This window comes from Bubalus kerabau, chromosome 7, assembly GCF_029407905.1.
Source record: "Bubalus kerabau isolate K-KA32 ecotype Philippines breed swamp buffalo chromosome 7, PCC_UOA_SB_1v2, whole genome shotgun sequence".
Lineage (NCBI taxonomy): Eukaryota > Metazoa > Chordata > Mammalia > Artiodactyla > Bovidae > Bubalus > Bubalus kerabau.
The window spans coordinates 21,589,511-21,609,847 of NC_073630.1; the positions used below are offsets into that span (position 1 = coordinate 21,589,511).

At 39.1% G+C, this 20,337-nt stretch overlaps 1 long non-coding RNA gene across 1 annotated transcript; it reads left to right on the plus strand.

Moving 5' to 3' along the window:
• Positions 1 to 7,642: 7,642 nt before the first annotated feature.
• On the plus strand, positions 7,643 to 19,518 carry LOC129657526 (uncharacterized). The gene is made up of 3 exons (XR_008716782.1): positions 7,643 to 7,824; positions 14,734 to 14,942; positions 19,042 to 19,518. It is a non-coding gene; the product is annotated as an uncharacterized LOC129657526 (long non-coding RNA).
• Positions 19,519 to 20,337: the final 819 nt, after the last annotated feature.

Consider the following 20,337-nt stretch of genomic DNA (forward strand, 5'->3'; position numbering starts at 1 on the left):
CGTTCGCCTTCGTCTCAGCCTGATTCCGGAGACCACGTGAAGTCTCCGCGGGATCTAGCGCGCCCCACTTCCTGCCCTCCCCTTCCAAATGAGCACCTCCAAGGCAGAGACCCACCAGTCCACAGCCTTCTTCCGAGGCCCGGGGTACTCTTTTCCTTGATACCCTCAGCATCGCCCAGCTTTTTCAGTCTGACAGGTGGCGCGAACGCGTCCAGTGAGAGGAGCCCCAGTTCCTTCCCTGACCACATCCTTGATAGTGATTTCAGTCTTCTAACCCCACTGGGCGAGTCTCGAGCCACCGACTGATCATGATCCACTGCTCCCACGTCATTTTCAGTTCTAACTCCCTCGTCTTTCCTCACCATTTTTGAATGCCCTAACCCCCCCACCCCACCCCAGTGGGATACTTTCACGGGTAAAACGGTGATGAAAGCCCCCTTGCTGGTCAGAAAGACACTTCGGTCTACCCCTAGAGGGCTTGGAGCGAGACGGTATTCTTTAATCAAATCATAACCCGTATCTTTCTGGATATTACACATCAATGGGTTGTACCTATAGCCTGGTGTCTAAAGTTGATTTAATGAAACCTCAAAGCTATTCTGTGTCAACTTTTCTATGCTAAACAGTTTGCTACATGACAAATGTTCGGTAAATGTCAGTGGGGTAACTTCTAACGTGATTCAAAGACAGTTACAGATGGTCCATGTAATCAGTTGCAAATGATGGGCTTAAAAAATAGTACTGTACACACAGTACTATCATAATGCCAGCTGCTTAGTCGTCCAACTAATAGATTAATAACACCTGTGTACATGTCCAGCTGCTTGAAGACAGTAATGATCTAAATCTTTTATATTTATAGCATTTAATAGTGTATTACATTTTAAATATATTTCTGATGTCAAAAAGTTTTAATATATGTATTCTTAAGTACTGTAGTTTGAGTTTCAGTTTGAAAGATTTTATCAAATTAGAGGACCCCTCCATATCTGGTAGATAAGTAAGTTTCAGTGAAGAAGTTCCCAACAATTTGACAGAGAGTTTTGTTATTTTCTTCCCCATACAAATGAGGAATTTTTACATTGTAATCAGTAGCAAGAGTTAATCAGTTCTCCCACTGAATTGTTACAATGACATTTTAAAACTGTGAAACCTGATGTAATAGTTAATCTGAGCTCTGCAGAGGCTTCCTAATATGTAATTTAGAAGCCGACGTTAATACCTTTTCCAGTTTGGATAATATGTACTCTTTGCTATGAGATCCAGCTAAAGGAATTCACTGTTGTCTCACTGAACAGTGGATAAGAGAATGTGCTCTGGAGCAAGTAGACAAGAACTCTGCTCTGCTTCCTTCTCAGTATGTCATCTTAGTTACTTTTAGGAGCTTCAAGTTTCTCTTCTCTCCATCCATGGGATTTTCCAGGCAAAAGTACTGGAGTGGGGTGCCATTGCCTTCTCCGTATGGAAAGAGTACAGTACCACCTATTCTCAGCTAGTTGTTGAAAGATTAAAGGAGAAGGTATGCAATGTATGTTCCAACGTGTGTTTATCACATAGCAGCAGATAATAATGATGGTGTCCTCTACATTGGATGCGGAAGTGAAGTGAAGTGAAGTCGCTCAGTCGTGTCCGACTCTTTGCGACCCCATGGACTACAGCCTACAAGGCTCCTCTGTCCAGGCAAGAGTACTGGAGTGGGTTGCCATTTCCTTCTCCAGGGGATCTTCCCGACCCAGGGATCGAACCCAGGTCTCCCAAATTGCAGGCAGACACATTGGATGCTGGGGAAGGATGAAATAAAGTATCTTTGATTCCTACATCTTTTCCCTTGTCTAGCACACCGTCTTCCTTTGACATGAAAGTAAAAAGCCGTAATGCAAGGCTGAAACCTACCTAGGCCCCCTGCATTGGGATAGCAGAGTCTTAGCCACTGGACCACCAGGGAAATCCCCACTTTAATTTTAGATTGCTTATCACTTGCTGAAATGGACCTTAACTGTTATAGTAAGTCAACACCCTAAATCTTGGGGAAAGAAACACACTTTACTCTGCAGCACTGAGAAACCCATCAGTATTTCTGAGAAGGGGAGAATACAGCGTTCCTCAATTTTAAGGTACTAATTTAGCATGGGGTAAAAGCCAAATCATAAAAGAGAAAATTTTTGTGAGAAGACTGGTAAAGCTGATGTATGTCATTTAGGTATAAACCCTAAAACCATGTAACACTGAAACCAAGACAAGGATGTAAAATCTTGAAGGAAGACTGAGTAATATTTAGTAACTGGGTGTGGCATTTAAGAAAGTGTAGGAAGGATGTAGATAAATGAGAAAGGGCATACAAGAAGATGCTCAGGTTTTTTAGATTGATGGTTTAGGATATGAAGTAGCATCTATAATAATGAAAATGCCAAAAGGGCAGACATGGATGAGCAGAGGAGAGAAGAAAGAGGAAAGCCAGGAACGTTATGAAAAGCTTAAGCTGACATTCGGGGAATCCAAGTGGAATTTTCTAGTAAGTATGTTGACAATGAGGGCAAGAGTTTGTGAAAGAAAAATTTTCAAAGATATATCCTAAGAAGCATACCTAATAAAGAAACTTTAGGTGATGATGTCAGCACTGTTACAAGATAGCATGAGGCATGTTTAACAGTTTATGTGAGCAAAAATTGGTTGGATCCACTTTTAAATTAAGTGAGCCATTTTAAAATTTGTAATTCAACAAAGTGGTGGCTCAGATGGTAAAGAATCTGCCTGCAATGCAGGAGACCCAGGTTTGATCTCTGGGTCAGGAAGATCCCCTGGAGTAGGAAATGGCAACCCACTCCAGTATTCTTGCCTGGAGAATCCCATGGACAGAGGAACCTGGTGGGCTATAGTCCATGGGGTCACAAAGAGTTGGACATGACTGAGTAACATTTACTTAAGGTTTCTTGTTATTAAACATGTTTAAAAAAATCATCAATTTAACGTGTAAAAAAAGCAATCAATTGGAATTGGCAGCGCCAAGCTGGAAGTAGTTAGAGGCACTCCACCAACAGGAGCTGGGGGAGAAGACTTCTTTAGGGAAAGTCTGGAAGCAAAGAAAGGAAATTATTTGATTGGCTTAAAAAGATCTGATTAACTTAAAGCAATTGGTCATCTCTAGGTTTTGATTTCATAGCCTTGAGGCATTCACAGGTATAGACTTTAGGCTATTTTCATAGCATTAGAGCCACCTCAGTCTAATAACCTCCTTGTTTAATTAATTTGACACCACAGACGCCAATACCAAGGAAAAGAGTGAATGCAACTGAAAGCTGAAGAGCAGTCAAAAAGATCTAGAGAAGTAAAATGTAGCGTCTCACTAGATGTAATGATTCCACACTAAACTAGAAAACTGTAGTTACTACATCTTGTAAGATGATGTTTACCACATGTATATTGCTCACTCTAGGTAAAGAACAATCTGTATTTGGTCTTTACTACTCTCTTCTGGAGAAGGCAATGGCACCCCACTCCAGTACTCTTGCCTGGAAAATCCCATGGACGGAGGAGCCTGGAAGGCTGCAGTCCATGGGGTAGCTGAGGGTCGGACCTGACTGAGCAACTTCACTTTCACTTTTCACTTTCATGCATTGGAGAAGGAAATGACAACCCACTCCAGTGTTCTTGCCTGGAGAGTCCCAGGGACAGGGGAGCCTGTTGGGCTGCCATCTATGGGGTCGAACAGAGTCGACTGAAGCGACTTAGCAGCAGCAGCAGCACTCTCTTCTGTTTACCAAAGATGATGATGTTGCCATAAATTCTGAAACTAAATGCCTTTATCAAAACTCTTGGTTATTAAGTAAATATTTTTTGCCCAGTGTTATAAGATAATGAGGAAAGTCCATTTGGTAAATGCTGTAAATTAGAAATTCCACAAGGCTATCTTAGTACTGTTGGGAATCGAAATGCCACTTTCATCCTGAGAAGTTAAGGGAGCACCACAAAAAAAGGCAAGTTTAAAGCCATTCAGTTTATATTGCACAGTCCTCTACAGACTCAGCCCCAGGGGAAAACCATATAAAAAATGTGACCATCACATCTATTGTTAAAACCTTGCACAGATAAGTGTGACTCCCTAGGCCTCTCAATAGGATAATCACGGCTCAGAGAAGAAGCTGAACATTTTTCCATACCCTAAGACTTTCCCAGCTTTATTTTGTGTAGGTGCTATGTATGTGTGTTGGAGAAGGAAATGGCAACCCACTCCAGTACTCTTGCCTGGAAAATCCCATGGACACAGTCCACAGGGTCGCAAAGAATCTGACATGACTAAGTGACTTCACTTTACTTTATGTATGCGTGTGTGTGTGTGTGTGTAGGAATGGGAGTGGTTGCTTGGAATTATTTGTCAGCTTAGAGTAACCTAGTGAAAGCTAACTAATCCAACCAACAATCTATCTGAGAATCATCTTGTTTACTTTTGTAACTGCTTTAAGTTTTCCCCAGTTTGCTATAGAATTACTTTCATTGAGATTTCGCACTGTCTGGGCCCAGGCAGAGAATGAAAGAGCAATGCTTTTGTTCAAAGGAATAGATAAGGCTATCAGATCATGATTAATGAATCACTAGGTTTAGGATATTTGAGGCATGATATTAAGCAAGATCAATTGCTCAAAATACTTTTTGAGCCTTGTAAATTCTGTACATTTACAAGGCATTTTATGAGTTTTCTATGAAATTTGACCTAGAGGTCAAATTTCAACCTAAACATGTCTGAGGTAGACGTGATCATGGCTTATCTTCATTTTAAAAGATGAAGAAACAGACTTAGGGGACATTCAGGGATAAAAGAGACCCAATGTACATTCTCTGTGGTCTTTTATAGTTTCGTACTTCTGAGTTAAAAACCTTGGAAGAGAATTTGATTAGTGCCCATGACCATATATACCTGTGATCTTCTCTGTCTTAAATGAAATAGATGCAATCTCTGAACAATTTTGAAGACATCAATGTTATTCTTTCTAGATGAATACCATTTTCATTATCTTCTCGTGTCCTGATGTGTTGTGAAATAAGTTATTAATTTCTTCGATAAGCCTTCTCTACTGCTCAGAACCTCAGCAGGAAGCAGCCTGAGATGAACTCTTCCTCCATTAATAGATTATTCCAACAAGTCTAGGCAAGAGCTGGCCAGGTCATTCATCATATTTCACCACAGGATATGGAAATTTACATGCTGGCTCTTTGTTTAGATTTTTATTTCCTGTTTTTAAAGTAAAATAGTGTACTCATTTTAATTCTCAAAAATGAAACAAATCACTTTTTGTCCAAACTTAGCTGACAATTCAGGAATTTTATAAAAATTACAAGAAGAGAGAAAAGAGTTACTATATATTATTATAATGTAGAACCTGTTTCACAATACTGATTTTGTAATAAAACTTTACTAATTTTACAGAAAGTGCTGTTTCAAATTAATGAATATTATAAATTACAGAGCACTTGATAAATAAATATATGTATGATATGTATAAAAATAAACATATAGCAAAGGTATAATACTTTTACATATGGATATATATAAAACTCCAAGTGACCAGTAAATAGTTTTGCCAAGAACAAATATAGTTATCTCCAGCTCTTTGCGACTCTGTACTGTAGCCCGCCAGGCTTCTCTGTCCATGGGATTCCTCAGGCAAGAATTCTGGAGTGGGTTGCGATTTCCTTCTGCAGGGGATCTTTGTGACCCAGGAATCGAACCCATGTCTCTTGCATCTCCTGCTTTGGCAGATGGATTCTTTACCATTAGCGCCACCTAGAAAGATCATATATAACACTCCAAGTGACCACAAAATAATTTTGCCAAGAACAGTATTAGTAGATTTGCTTTAAAAAAGAATTTATTATAGCATTAATGATTTATAAATGTATCAAAGATCAAGAACTTTTATAATATATATTTGGAGATTTCTGTATTTTGTGTTCTCTATTAAGTAGGTTTACAAACATTCTTTGTGGCTGATTTAAACCATAGTTCAGTTTCTGTTTCCAATGATATATTAAAAATTCTCAGATGGAATCCGAAATATTGAGGCTCTACTCTTGGTTGTCTGTGGCAATCTGATTTTCTCCCAAAAGTGGGGAACATGACTTGAGACTGCATTTACAAGGCATCACATTTTTATTCAGCCTGCTTATTTTGGAGGTAGGTCAAATCTCCCCAAGTCACTCCTAGGTGCTGAAACTTTGCGTTGAATGATAGCTCATGTAAAAATACAGACACATAGAAAACTGCACCTGTCATGGCTCTTTTGTTCCATTTGCTTCACACATATCCAAAGGCTATTTTGCAAGTGGGACACAACACCTTTTCACTGACATGATCTTTTTATGGGTTACAGGTTTCTATAGAAACATTGAAACAAATATATTGAAGAATATGAAGCAGATAACCAGAGCCTTAAATGACCAAGACTGGCTCACTGTTCATCAAATCCATTTTTTCTTCCTGAGCTTTCCACCAGAACTCCTGCTCCATGCAGAAGGGGTGGCCAGTGACTGTTTCTTGTCAAGATGTGTGGAAGTGGTGTGTGTCATTTCCATATCAGGGCTTTTGAAAAGTAAATGTGCCTTCTCCACCCTCTTTTTCTCTATTGAGAGTTGGATGCAAAGCAGGAGACTTCCAAGTAAGATAAGAGATTAAAACCATGAGATCAATCTCACAAAAGCCACCTGCCAAGAAAAAACACCAGGCAAATACTTGTATTGTGTTTAGTCACCACAATTTTGTTGTTTGTTACAGCAGTTAGCCCTCCCTAACTAATTGCCTAGCTTACAGACACAAAACGTGAAGGCAGAGGTGTTTTTGAGAGACCTGCTGCTGCTGCTGCTGCTAAGTCGCTTCAGTCGTGTCCAACTCTGTGCAAACTACGTATGTGTAATCTATTATTATTAGTATGCTGGTTTCATTTGCCAATACTGTAAAATAGAAGGATAAGTTTTGGCAAACATTCCCTAGTAAAGAATCCTTGTTTTCATTATTCCCTACTTTTAAAAAATTAATTAATTTGGCTGCTTTGGGTCTTATTGCTGCATGTAGGATCTTCGATTTTTGTTGAAGCATGCAGGATCTTTATTTTCAGCATGCAGGTTCTTTAGTTGAGAATGTGAACTCTTAGTTGCAGCATGTGGGATCTAGTTTCCAGGGATCCAATCTAGGACCCCTGCATTGTGAGTGCAGGGTCTTAGCCACTGGACACCAGGGAAGTCCCCATTAGTCCATACTTTTAAAAAGACTGTTATTGTAAAAATATAACTTATGCACAGGTTTACTTTCCATGGCAGTATTTGTAAGAGCAAAAGACTGGAAATAACCCAGGTGATCATTGATCAGTTCAGATCAGTCACTCAGTCATGTCCAATTCTTTGAGATCCCATGGACTGTAGCATGCCAGCCTTCCCTGTCCATCATCAATTCGTGCAGCCTGCTCAAACTCGTGTCCATCCAGTGGGTAATGCCATTCAACCATCTCATCCTCTGTCGTCCCCTTCTCCTCCTGCCCCCAATCCCTCCCAGCATCAGGGTCTTTTCCAGTGAGTCAACTCTTCGCATGAGGTAGCCAAAGTACTGGAGTTTCAGCTTTAGCATCATTCCTTCCAAAGAACACCCAGGGCTGATCTCCTTCAGAATGGACTGGTAGGATCTCCTTGCAGTCCAAGGGACTCTCAAGAGTCTTCTCCAACACCACAGTTCAAAAGCATCAGTTCTTCGGCTCCTTCCCTATTTGGAACCAGTCTGTTGTTCCATGTCCAGTTCTAACTGTTGCATCTTGACCTGCGTACAGTTTTCTCAGGAAGCAGGTAAAGTGGTCTGATATCTCTTTAAGAATTTCCCATGGTTTGTTGTCATCCACACAATAAGAAGGGTTTAGTGTAGTCAATAAAGCAGATGTTTTTCTGGGACTCTTGCTTTTTCTACGATCCAACAGAAGCTGGCAGTTTGATCTCTGGTTCCTCTGCCTTTTCTAAATCCAGCTTGAACATCTGGAAGTTCACATACTGTTGAAACCTGGCTTGGAGAATTTTGAGCATTACTGTGCTAGCGTGTGCTGCCACTGCTCCTGCTGCTAAGTCGCTTCAGTCGTGTCTGACTCTGTGCGACCCCATAGACAGCAGCCCACCAGGCTCGCACGTTCCTGGGATTCTCCAGGAAAGAACACTGGCTAGTGTGTCAGATGAGTGCAATTGTGCAGTAGTTTGAACATTCTTTGGCATTGTCTTTCTTTGGGATTGGAATTGAAAACTGACCTTTTTCAGCCCTATGGCCACTGCTAAGTTTTCCAAATTTGCTGGCATATTGAGTGCAGCACTTTCACAGCATCATATTTTAGGATTTGAAATGGCTCAACTGGAATTCCATTACCTCCACTAGCTTTGTTTGTGGTGATGGTTCCTAAGGCCCACTTGAGTTTGCATTCCAAGATGTCTGGCTCTAGGTGAGTGATCACACCATCATGTTTATCTGGGTCATGAAGATGTTTTTTGTACAGTTCTTCTGTGTATGAGGAAGCACAAGCTGGAATCAATATTGCTGGGAGAAATATCAATAACCTCAGATATGCAGATGACACCACCCTCATGGCAGAAAGTGAAGAAGAACTAAAGAGCCTCTTGATGAAAGTGAAAGGGGAGAGTGAAAATGTTGGCTTAAAACTCAAAATTCAGAAAACTAAGATCATGGCATCCGGTCCTGTCACTTCATGTCAAATACATGGGGAAACAGTGGCAGACTTTACTTTTGGTGGCTCCAAATCACTGCAGACGGTGACTGCAGCCATGAAATTAAAAGACACTCGCTCCTTGGAAGAAAAGCTATGACCAACCTAGACAGCATATTAAAAAGCAGAGACATTACTTTGTCAACAAAGGTCCATCTAGTCAAGGCTATGGTTTTTCCAGTAGTCATGTATGGATATGAGAGTTGGACTATAAAGAAAGGTGAGTGTGGAAGAACTGATGCTTTTGAACTATGGTGTTGGAGAAGACTCTTGAGTCCCTTGGACAGCAAGGAGATCCAACAGTCCATCCTAAAGGAAATCAGTCCTGATTATTCATTGGAAGGACTGATGTTGAAGCTGAAACTCCAATACTTTGGCCACCTGATGCAAAGAGCTGACTCATTTGAAAAGACCTTAATGATGGGAAAATTGAAGGCAGGAGAGAAGGGGACAACAGAGGATGAGATGGTTGGATGACATCACCAACTCAATGGACGTGAGTTTGAGTAAACTCTGGGAATTGGTGATGGACAGGGAGGCCTGGAGTACCTCAGTCCATGGGGTCGCAAAGAGTCAGATATGACTGTGACTGAACTGAAGTTCATGATCTGAGCCACAGTCAGCTCCTGGTCTTGTTTTTGCTGATAATACAGAATGTACTTCTCCATCTTTGGCTGCAAAAAATATAATCAATTGGATTTCAGTATTAACTATCTGGTGATGTCCATGTGTAAAATCTTCTCTTGTGTTGTTGGAAGAGGGTGTTTGCTATGACCAGTGTGTTCTCTTGGCAAAACTCTGTTAGCCTTTATCCTACTTCATTTTATACTCCAAGGCCAAATTTGCCTGTTACTCCAAGTATCTCTTGACTTTCTGCTTTTGCATTCCAGACCCCTATAATGAAAAAGAGATCTTTTTTGGGTGTTAGTTCTAGAAGGTCTTGTAGGTTTTCATAGAACCATTCAACTTCAGCTTCTTCAGTACTACTGGTTGGGGCATAGACTTGGATTACTTTGATATTGAATGGTTTGCCTTGGAAATGAACAAAGATCATCCTGTCATTTTCGAGATTGCATCCAAGTATTGCATTTCAGACTTTTGTTGACTATGATGGCTACTCCATTTCTTCTAAGGGATTCTTGCCCACAGTAGTAGATATAATGGTCATCTGAATTAAATTCACCCATTCCAGTCCATTTTAGTTCATTGATTCCTAAAATGTCAATGTTCACTCTTGCCATCTCCTATTTGACCACTTCCAATTTACCTTGATTAGTGGACCTAACATTCCAGGTCCCTATGCAATATTGTCTTTACATCATCAGACTTTGCATCTATCACCAGTCACAGCCACAACTATTGTGGATTGGCTCCGTCTCTTCATTCTTTCTGGAGTTATTTTCTACTCTTCTTCAGTAGTCTATTGGACACCTACTGACCTGGGGAATTAATATTTCAGTGTCATATCCTTTTGCCTTTTCATCCTGTTCATAGGGTTTTCAAGGCAAGAGTACTAAAGAGGTTTACCATTCCCTTCTCCAGTGGACCTCATTTTTCAGAACTCTCCACCATGACCCGTCTGTCTTGGCTGGCCCTACATGGCATGGCTCATAATTTCATTGAGTTAGACAAGTCTGTGGTCCATGTGATCAGTTTGATTAGTTTTCTGTGACTGTGGTTTTCATTTTGTCTGCCCTCTGATGGATAAATATAAGAGGCTTATGGAAGCTTCCTGATGGGAGAGACTGTGGGGGAAAGTGGGTCTTGTTCTGATGGGTGGGGCCATGCTCAGTAAATCTTTGATCCAATTTTCTATTGAAGGAGGTCGCCATTATCTTCATTACCTCCATCAGAGTTTGGTCTCAGGTCAAACAACAGGGAGGTAACACAGCCCCTCCCATCAACAGAAAATTGGATTAAAGATTTACTGAGCATGGCCCTGCCCATCAGAAAAAGATCATTAATAGAGAAAAGTGAAAAGTGAAAAGTGAAAGTGAAATTGATCAGTCCGACTCTTTGTGACCCCGTGGACTGTATCTGCCAGGCTCCTCTATCCATGAGATTTTCCAGGCATGTTTACTGGAGTGGGTTGCCATTTCCTTCTCCAGGGGATCTTCCCAACCCAGGGATTGAAACTGGGTCTCCTGCATTGCAGGCAGACCCTTTACTGCCTGAGCCACAAGGGGGCTTCATTAATAGAGAACTTATTAATAAACTATGGTTCATCAACTTAATGAAATAAGATGGAGCTGTAATGGGAAATTATATGAAAGAAAGTACGTAATAGGTTATCTAGCATGTTGTGTTTTGTATAAGTTGCATATTTGGTAATATTTGAAAAAAGAAACAATAGTGGATTGATAAGCCAAAATCAATAAAAATTATATTAGTAAGAGGGAGGGTAAAGAGAACAGGGATGGAAGCAAAACTTGTTTCACAGGTTTTACCTTGGTGTGTTTTAAATCTTTTTATATAATTAAAAAACAAAACTTAATAAGTAGTCTGTAAACATTAAAAGCAAACAACTAAATAAATCTGCCTGGATATTAAGTTAATGCCATTTTCTAACAGAGAGAAGAAAGTATATCCAAGTAAACTTAGAAGTAGTATTACTCTTAATCTTTAGTGGAATATATTATTGTTGTTGTTAAGTGGTGTCTGACTCTTTGTGACCACATGGACTGCAGCACACCAGGCTCCTCTGTCCTCCACTATCTCCTGGAGTTTGTTCAAATTCATGTCCATTGAGTTGGTGATACTATCTAACCATCTCATCCTCTGCTGCCCCCTTCTCCTTTTGCCTTCAATCTTTCCCAGCATCAGGGTCTTTTCCAATGAGTTGGAATATACTATAAAGACACACACACACACAAAAATACCAAGAAGTCTTATAATTCTTTAAATAGTCAATGTTGGGAATAATATCAGTATTGTTACTTTTAAAATTATTACAAGTATATAATAGGATAAGGAAGTATGTTAATTTTCTTAAGTATCAGTAATTTAGCATAAGGGGAAAAAGAGATATGAATATAAAACCAGAAAAAAGACCCTGTAATCTTATATTTGAATGGGAATATCAGTGAAAACATATAAATTTTCCTTGGTTCTTTAAAAAACAAAAAGGCAAAGCTCTTTATCTTAAATCTCTCTAAGGAAAAGCCTTAGAAACAATGACCAGGTACTAGCAGTAAATAATGGCAAGATCCCTGTCTCTAAATACCACTTCCTACTAAAAGCAGTCATTGGAGAAGTGACTGACTCCAAGGGCTGGGGCAAAAAATGTATGTGATGGGTTTGTGATATTATAATATTATATTGTCCCAGAAAGTAAGGACACTATCAAAGATAGCAGAATCCTGCAAAAAGGACATAGAAAAAAGTTTGAAGATTCTCCCACTGGCCAAAATGGGGGTAATTTGAACATTGAAATAATACCTGTAAGTGTAAGCCCAACACATTGAAATGAGAAAAAGCAATGAGTTCAAATTAGACAGAGAAGAGGGGAAGAAATGGGACAGTGGAGAGGAAAGGGAGAGGGAGGAAGGAAGGGATAGGAGGAGGGAAGGAGAAAGAGAAGAGAAAAGAAAGTCCATTGAATGCCATTGGAAGTGTCCACAGTATCAACTCATTACTCTAAAAACTGACAGTTATAGGGGGAGAGGTGAACAGTATATCTTATCTCTATGCAATGAACTGTATTCCATTTTGAAGTGAAAAGTGAATGTGTTACTCGCTCATTCATGTATGACTCTGCCCCTACCATAGACTGTAGCCCACTAGGCTCCTCTGTCCATGGGATTCTCCAGGCAAAAATACTGGAATGGGTTGCCATTCCCTTCTCTGGAGTATCTTCCTGACCCAGGGATTGAACCTACGTCTCCCACAATGCAGGTGGTTTCTTTACCGTCTGAGCCACCAAGGAAGCCCATATTGCAGTTTATACTGAATTAATTAATGAGGAAAATTTCTTCTAAACAAAAGAATTCTAGTTAATAAATACATAAGAAATAATAAAATTAGAAAAAAAAATCCCATTTTGCAACCTTCACATGAATCACTTAAAGTTCATAAATCTATGGTAAAACCACTTTTTCTTTGTAGTATATTCCACTGAAGATTGAAAGAAAAATATTTCTAAGTATACATGGAATAATCTTTGTAAAAGAATATTTATAGATGAGGCTGTGTAGTTTTTTTCATATCTATTTGAGTCTTTAGGACTAATTTCTTGGCCATTGGAAATCAAAGAACACCAGACAGGCAATGCAAAGGACCGTTATTAGCCACATATATGAAGTGGAAAATTGACCTGGTTTTCCCAATAAGGAAATAGTAGTGAGAAGAGAAGGGGAAGAGAGAGGGAGAAATTGAGAGATAGAGAGAGAAAGAGAGAGAGAAGAACTCTGTTCTAAATTGAGAAATTTAAAAAAAGAATTAAAGAGACAGTACAACCCAATAGTATGTGTGAACCTTCTTTGCAAGCTGATGTTTTGTCCCTAGTTTTTGTTTTTCTTTTTTTATGTTTAGATAATTGGGGAAAGTTGAATATGAACTTAGCATTAGATAATATTAATGAGTTATCATTAATGTTATTAAATAAATTAATAGCAATTGGTTATGTAAAGAAATGTTCCTTATTTTATTATTTGTAAAGAGGCACACTAAAATATTTAGGGTAACATGTTTCTATTAAAAAATACTCAAAAATGTTTATGAAAACATGTTTGGAATTTGCTTTAAGATGTTTCAACCAAAATAAGAAATTTTTTTAATGCAGGAAAGATAAACTTGGCAAAATGTTGATGATTGCTGAAATTGGGTATTTATATTTTGAAAATTTCAGGCAAAGTTCAAAAAAAATTTTTTTGAAGGCAATGAAACTGCTACAAATGTTATCTTCATGGTGGGGAAGGGAAAAAATTGTAAACTTTGCTCTGTAGTCTTGCAAAGCTTAAGTTCAACATACATGGCCCCTCCCTTGTTGGGTCTGAAACTGTTTTACATCATGGTTTGCCCTTTAATATTGTTTTTTGTAAAGAGTAACCCCAATATCCGATTTGTACAAATGAGGATGGCTCCTCAGCCACTCTGGTTTCACCATGTGAAGATCTTGTATTGTTTGATGTTGCTAGCTGTCTTTAACAGACAAGTTTATCTCTCTAAATGTTTTTATTGTTAATTTTGTTTTGCTTTGGCTGTACTAAAATAACATACAGGGAATTTGTACAAGAGTTCACAGTGTACCAATGTGAACCACAAAAGATAAGGAGCAATAAAACAGGAGTAGAATAAAAGGAAAATTGAATTCAGACATGTGGATCTGACATTGATACTGCCCAGTTAGGAGACATTGGTCACATCAATCTCTGTGAATACTGCACTTCTCTTGGGCAAGATGGGAAGGGTAACATGGTTATTGTAAAGACTGCAGGAGCTAGGGGAGGTACTTTTTCAACTCGAAACCCTTATTACATTATTAGCAGGAAGAATGAATACTGGTAATATTTCAATGATTAGTTTTACTTTCCCAAAGTGAAAAGTTTCCTAAATTAATTTTTAAAAGTAAAGCAAATAAGCACACCAAAGTTTTCCAGTAAAAGATGCCAGAGTAAAGAGATGATACTTTCATAATGTACCTGTTTCACTGTTTTATGCTTTTCTTCAATATATCAAGTCTTGGTGTTGGCTTTACCTCAGCACCTAATACAGTTCCACCTATTCAAAAACTTACAGGTAAATTTAGTACCATACTGAAGGGCAACCGGTAACACCCACTGTGGCTTAACTTGTTTTCAGTAATTTATAATTTCAATTTGCAGTCAATACTCAGTGCTGTTATGCCCTTGAACTAAGCTTTTCTCTAAATTGTTTAAGGCACTTAAACATCTTGCATTAATGAAAAATTGTTTTACAATATAATTGTAAATCATGAAAAGAGAATTAAAGAGAAAACATATAACCTTTTGCCCTATTGTCTCTGCCAATGCAGGAGGAAGGGAAGGGCCAGGGAAGATTCTCTGGAGGAGGAAATGACAACCCACTCCAGTATCCTGGCCTGAGAAACCCCCCTACAGAGGAGCCGGGCGGGCTACAGTCCATGGGGTCACCAACAGCAGGACACGACTGAGCGACTGAGAGTAAGCACAAGCACTCTTTGACAGAAGAGACCACGCGAAAGAACATGAGTATCTCTTTCAAGTAATTAATGACTTAAGGGCTGCAAATACTATAAAACAAGCAAACAAAAAAAAAGATTTCTTTTCCTAATGAATAGCAATAAGAAACGCATTTCATCCAATTCTACATTTTCTGTCAGTAGAAGGATTAGATCAGCTCATCAAATACAGAGCTCCACAGTGGCTGTTTGCTTGGCGCCTGCCAAGCCCCGCTTCACTACAGTTCTGTGCTGCCTTGTGTACTTAAACTATTATTCAGGTGAAAAGACAGAGAAAACAGACCATATTCCTATGGATACTGTTGATACTTCTAACACCTTTATCAACTGGCTCTTTTATATTTCACGGCCCTCACTTTTTACTATTCTTGTCTTTCAATCCAGACTGATCTTTTTAGATAAAAAATTACCTACATATCTATCTACTTGTTTTTGAAGGGGTTAAATGCTTACACTTTTCAACAGCTTAAAAGGCTAAAAAAAGAGGTATGTAGTGAAAATTCTCTCTCCCATCCCTGTACTCCAGTTATCCAGAAATGTTTCCCCCATATTTTTTTGATCACCTGCTTTTGTTCACATTGCTGTCTTTATCTGAAATGTCCTTCAGACATCTTTCTTTTTTTTCCCCCTTCACTTCTTCAGAATGTAGCTCGTTATTCTCCTATAACAAGCATTCCTTGAACCATCAACTTTAAAATTGATTCCTTATTTCCCCTATTTTGCATAATTGAATACGACTTATACCTTGCTTTCTTTAATATATTTAAAATGCTGCTGCTGCTACTGCTGCTACTAAGTCGCTTCAGTCGTGTCCGACTCTGTGCAACCCCATAGATGGCAGCCCACCAGGCTCCCCTGTCCCTGGGATTCTCCAGGCAAGAACAGTGGAGTGGGTTGCCATTTCCTTCTCCAATGCATGAAAGGAAAAGTGAAAGTGAAGTCGCTTGGTCGTGTCCGACTCTGTGCTACCCCATGGACTGCAGCCTACCAGGCTCCTCCGTCCATGGGATTTTCCAGGCAAGAGTACTGGAGTGGGGTGCCATTGTCTATTTTCAGATTTCCTGAACAGAAGATTTCTGAATGGCTTATGGATTTGTAGGTTCCTTGAAAGCAAGAAATGATCCCTATCTCTTTTGTTTTCACGTAACAGGCAGTCTGAACTTGATGCCTAATATGTTCTCTATCCTCAAACATCTTACCTGGTGATTCTCAAAATTTGCTGCTATTAGAATAAGCTGGGAAGATGTAGAAACTCATAATCTCCTGCCTTCACCCCATTTCAATTACATCAGAATCTCTGGGGATGTGATCTACACATAAGGACTATTTAAAACCTGCCACATAACTTAGCTTCCAATGTGAAGCTAAGTTTAAGAATCTTTAACTCAACCCACCTGCATGCCCTCCATCTCAGTCCTTGCCCGCATTTCATGAAACCATGCTCTTCCCATCAGTATCAGACATGCCCACTCCTGCACTCACAGCCATCTTTCCTGCTTTTCTCTGGTCGCAGGTAAAAAAGTGTTCCTCCTCCTCCTGTAGCCCTTCTTCCAGCAGCCACATTTTCTTTGTTCCCCTTTCCTGAAAACCTTCTGGTAAGGTTTTGCTATGTAGATGGTTGTCATTTTTTTCCTCCTCCAAGTCTCTCTTTGACCCACTTATATCTGGCTCTCATTCCCATCAGGCCTCAAGAATGTCCTTGTCCATGTCACTTGTCACGTTGCCAAACCCAAGGGCCAGTTTTCTGCCTCCTCCTTACCTCTCAGCAGCATGACCACTCTATGCTCCGAACACTGTCTTTCTTGATCTGCTGAATCCATGTGGTTGCTCCTTCTCCTCTCTCTCTGTCCCCTCTTTATTGACTCTTTGCTACCTGACTGCAGGATGGCAGTTTCCTAGGGCTTCATCCTAAGCCCTCTGCTTTCTCCACACATTTCTGTGTACAACTTGTGCATAGAGATGATTTCAGATAGCAAATGATTTGAAAAAGTTTTTACCTTAATTTCTTTTCAGTGATATTAGAAAAGACTACAGCCTACAAATCGAACTCACTTTAAGGCTATAAAGTGAAAGAGGTAAGTTTAAATAAAGCACACAACAAACTCCTTAAAACACCCTTTACATATCTTGGTTCTTTCCTTAAATTTCTCCAGACCACAGCTACATTTGTTCCTTCCAAAATCCTCCATCAACTTCTAGGTTTCCCTTTTTCTTTAGCCTTCCCTTCAAGCATCCTTTCCATTCTTCCCCACTCATCTCCAGCAGAAACATCTTGATGCCCTCCTGTACGCTCTAATTTGAAACTGCTTGTACAATGGAAAACGTAGTGTAGTGTGTGTGTTAATCACTCAGTCGTGTCCGACTCTTTGCCGCCCCACGGAGTCAGGTTCCTCTGTCCATGGGATTCTCCAGGCAAGAATAGTGGAGACAGTTGCCATTTCCTTCTCCAGGGAATCTTCCAGACCAAGGGATTGAACCTGTGTTTCCTGCATTGCAGACAGATTCTTTATCATCTGCAAGGTGATTCTTTATCACCCTTCCACCACGGAAGCCCGAAGGGTTCACCTAGTAGAGAAATCTTTAAAATGGGAAATGTATACATTACCAGGAAGCCACAGAAAAGTTACTTGATGTAGAAGAGATATTCTGGGGAAGAAAGAGATGTAGCAATAAAATGATGTATATATATTGCTATTGCTAAGTCATTTCAGTCGTGTCCGACTCTGTGTGACCCCATAGACGGCAGCCCACCAGGCTTCCCCGTCCCTGGGATTCTCCAGGCAAGAATACTGGAGTGGGTTGCCATTTCCTCCAATGCATGAAAGTGAAAAGTGAAAGTGAAGTCGCTCAGTCGTGACCCTCAGCGACCCCATGGACTGCAGCCTTCTAGGCTCCTCCATTCATGGGATTTTCCAGGCAAGAGTACCGGAGTGAAAAAAAAAAAAAAAAAAAGAGTACTGGAGTGGGGTGCCATTGCCTACATATATTTCAATAATAAAATCTGTCTCAAATATGTTTTTAATATCAAAGCGTCTGGAATTGTTCACATTTGGAAATGCTGGTATACTTTAGAAACAGGGAGTCTCAAAAGCACCTGGGTCAAGATCAAGGCCCTCATCTTCAACACTAATTTATTTAAATATTTAATGAGACTGAACATTGTCAATATATAACTCTAATGATTATTAATAGATTTGCATACCTTTTAATAGAATACCTATAATAAATCTTTTTTCTAATATTTCTGTTAGAATCTCTTAAGCTCATAATAATAATTTCTGACATGATATATATGACAATTCTATTAGTATCTATAGGTTACATTTATTAGTTCATAATAAAGTAAACAAAGTATACTGTCTTTGTAGGACTGGAAATAAAACAACACAGAAGTCAATGTCTTAATGAAAGTGAAAGGCACTCAGTCGTGTCTGACTCTTTGTGACCCCATGGACTGTATAGTCCATGGACTTCTCCAGGCCAGGATACTGGAGTGTGTAGCCTTTCCTTTCTCTAGGGGATCTTCCCAACCCAGGGATTGAACTCAGGCCTCCCTCATTGCAGGCAGATTCTTTACCAGTTGAGCCATAAGGGAAGCCCCAGAATATAGGAGTGGGTAGCCTTTCCCTTCTCCAGCGGATCTTCCCGACCCAGGAATTGAATGGGGTCTCCTGCATTGCAGGCAGATTCTTTACCAATTGAGCTATCAGGGAAGCCTGTCAATGTCTTAATGAGCAACCAATTTCTATTATTATCCTATTACTGCTTTTTTTTTTCATTTAAAGTATTTTATTTCTTCAGACAGGAAGGCTACAAAGTTAAAAGCTTCATAACCAAAATTTAATATAATAATTCATTTTTCAAAGCAGCCACAAGCTTTTCAACTCTGGACATCCAGGTTACACGACAACCCAAACCTTCATGCTTTCTCCGTAAATGTACATCTTTCTCAAGAGGCCTTGCATTCCGACTCCACAGCTTAAATTCCTGTTACAGGACTGAACCAAACTGAAATCAGGCTGCAACCAGCCTGTAGGCCCTGATGTACACAGGGCTCTGGTCAAATTCTCTCCCAATCCTGGATCTCTCATGGTCCATTCAATGTCTGTTTACTGCCAACAGTGAGCTCCAGAGGGCAGGAAACTGAAGGTTGTGCATATCTACACGTGGTTCACTTGGAGCACCAGCAGGGACTCCTCCTCCCAGATTCATTCTGTACCGTCTGATCACGCAAATAGTAAACTCTGATTCCCAGGTTGAGACAACATCGGATGAGGCACAGACAACCAATGATGAAGAGAAAGCACTGCAGATGCGAAAAAACCCTATTACTGCATTTTGTCTTTGTTTTGTAATCTTCAGTGGGGTTGTTTAGTATGGGTGGTATCCTTTTTCAGCATCACAAACTATAACAACCAATAAACTGTAAGTGAGGCAGGTAAATAAGGTATAAATCTTTGGGAATGAAACAATACTTTATATATTTATGTAATGACTTTTAATAAATTAACCCTTGCATTTGTGGGGGCTCATACACTATATTCCTGAATGGTTACATGTTAAAAATTAAGCTAACATTGCTAAATATCTTTTATCTCCCTACACTGAAAGGATTACATTTATAATAACAAAAATTTTATTTTTTTATTTTTATTTTTTTATAATAACAAAAATTTTAAAATGTGAGGAACTATGTTACTGTTTTATAACTCAAAGTCAGAAAATGTAAAGGATGACTGATTTTAATTATGGTTGGCATGTCTGGCCTTTTGTTGATGAACCGGTGATATTTGGATAATATAAAGGAATATGGAACTAATAAATTAGTATATATTTATTTAATAATAATTGTTACTCTTCCTTTCATTTTAGAAATGTCATTAATTATGCTATGATTAATATTTTAATACAACATCTGTAGCAGTGTGCCAAATTAGACAATACATTTTGATTCAGTAGAACTTTTTGATAGTTTTTAAAAATGCTTTAACGAACCAGTGTGCATTTTATTTTGTTTTTTAATCTTGCCACACAGTGCAGCATGTGGGATGTTACTTTCACCACCTGGGATCAAATCTTTGTCCCCTGCCTTGGGAGCATGGAGTCTTAACCACTGGATCACCAAGGAAGCCCTGATAGTTTTTAAAATTAATTTTAATCAGGCAAAACTTTGCTGAGGCAATACCATCAGATTTTTAATAGAATTCTTAATGCAATTCTTAGATCTGGTAATGAATCATGAATTTTACATATCAAGTATTATAGTAGGTTTGCATATCATAAATTATTGTTACCCTATAAGATTTTACAAAATATTTAAAATTTCATTGGCATCATCTTTATTGGAATTTATGCTGTCTCTTAAGGCAATATCTAAATCTGTATAGTAATGTAAAGCATGTAAATCTAGATATGGCA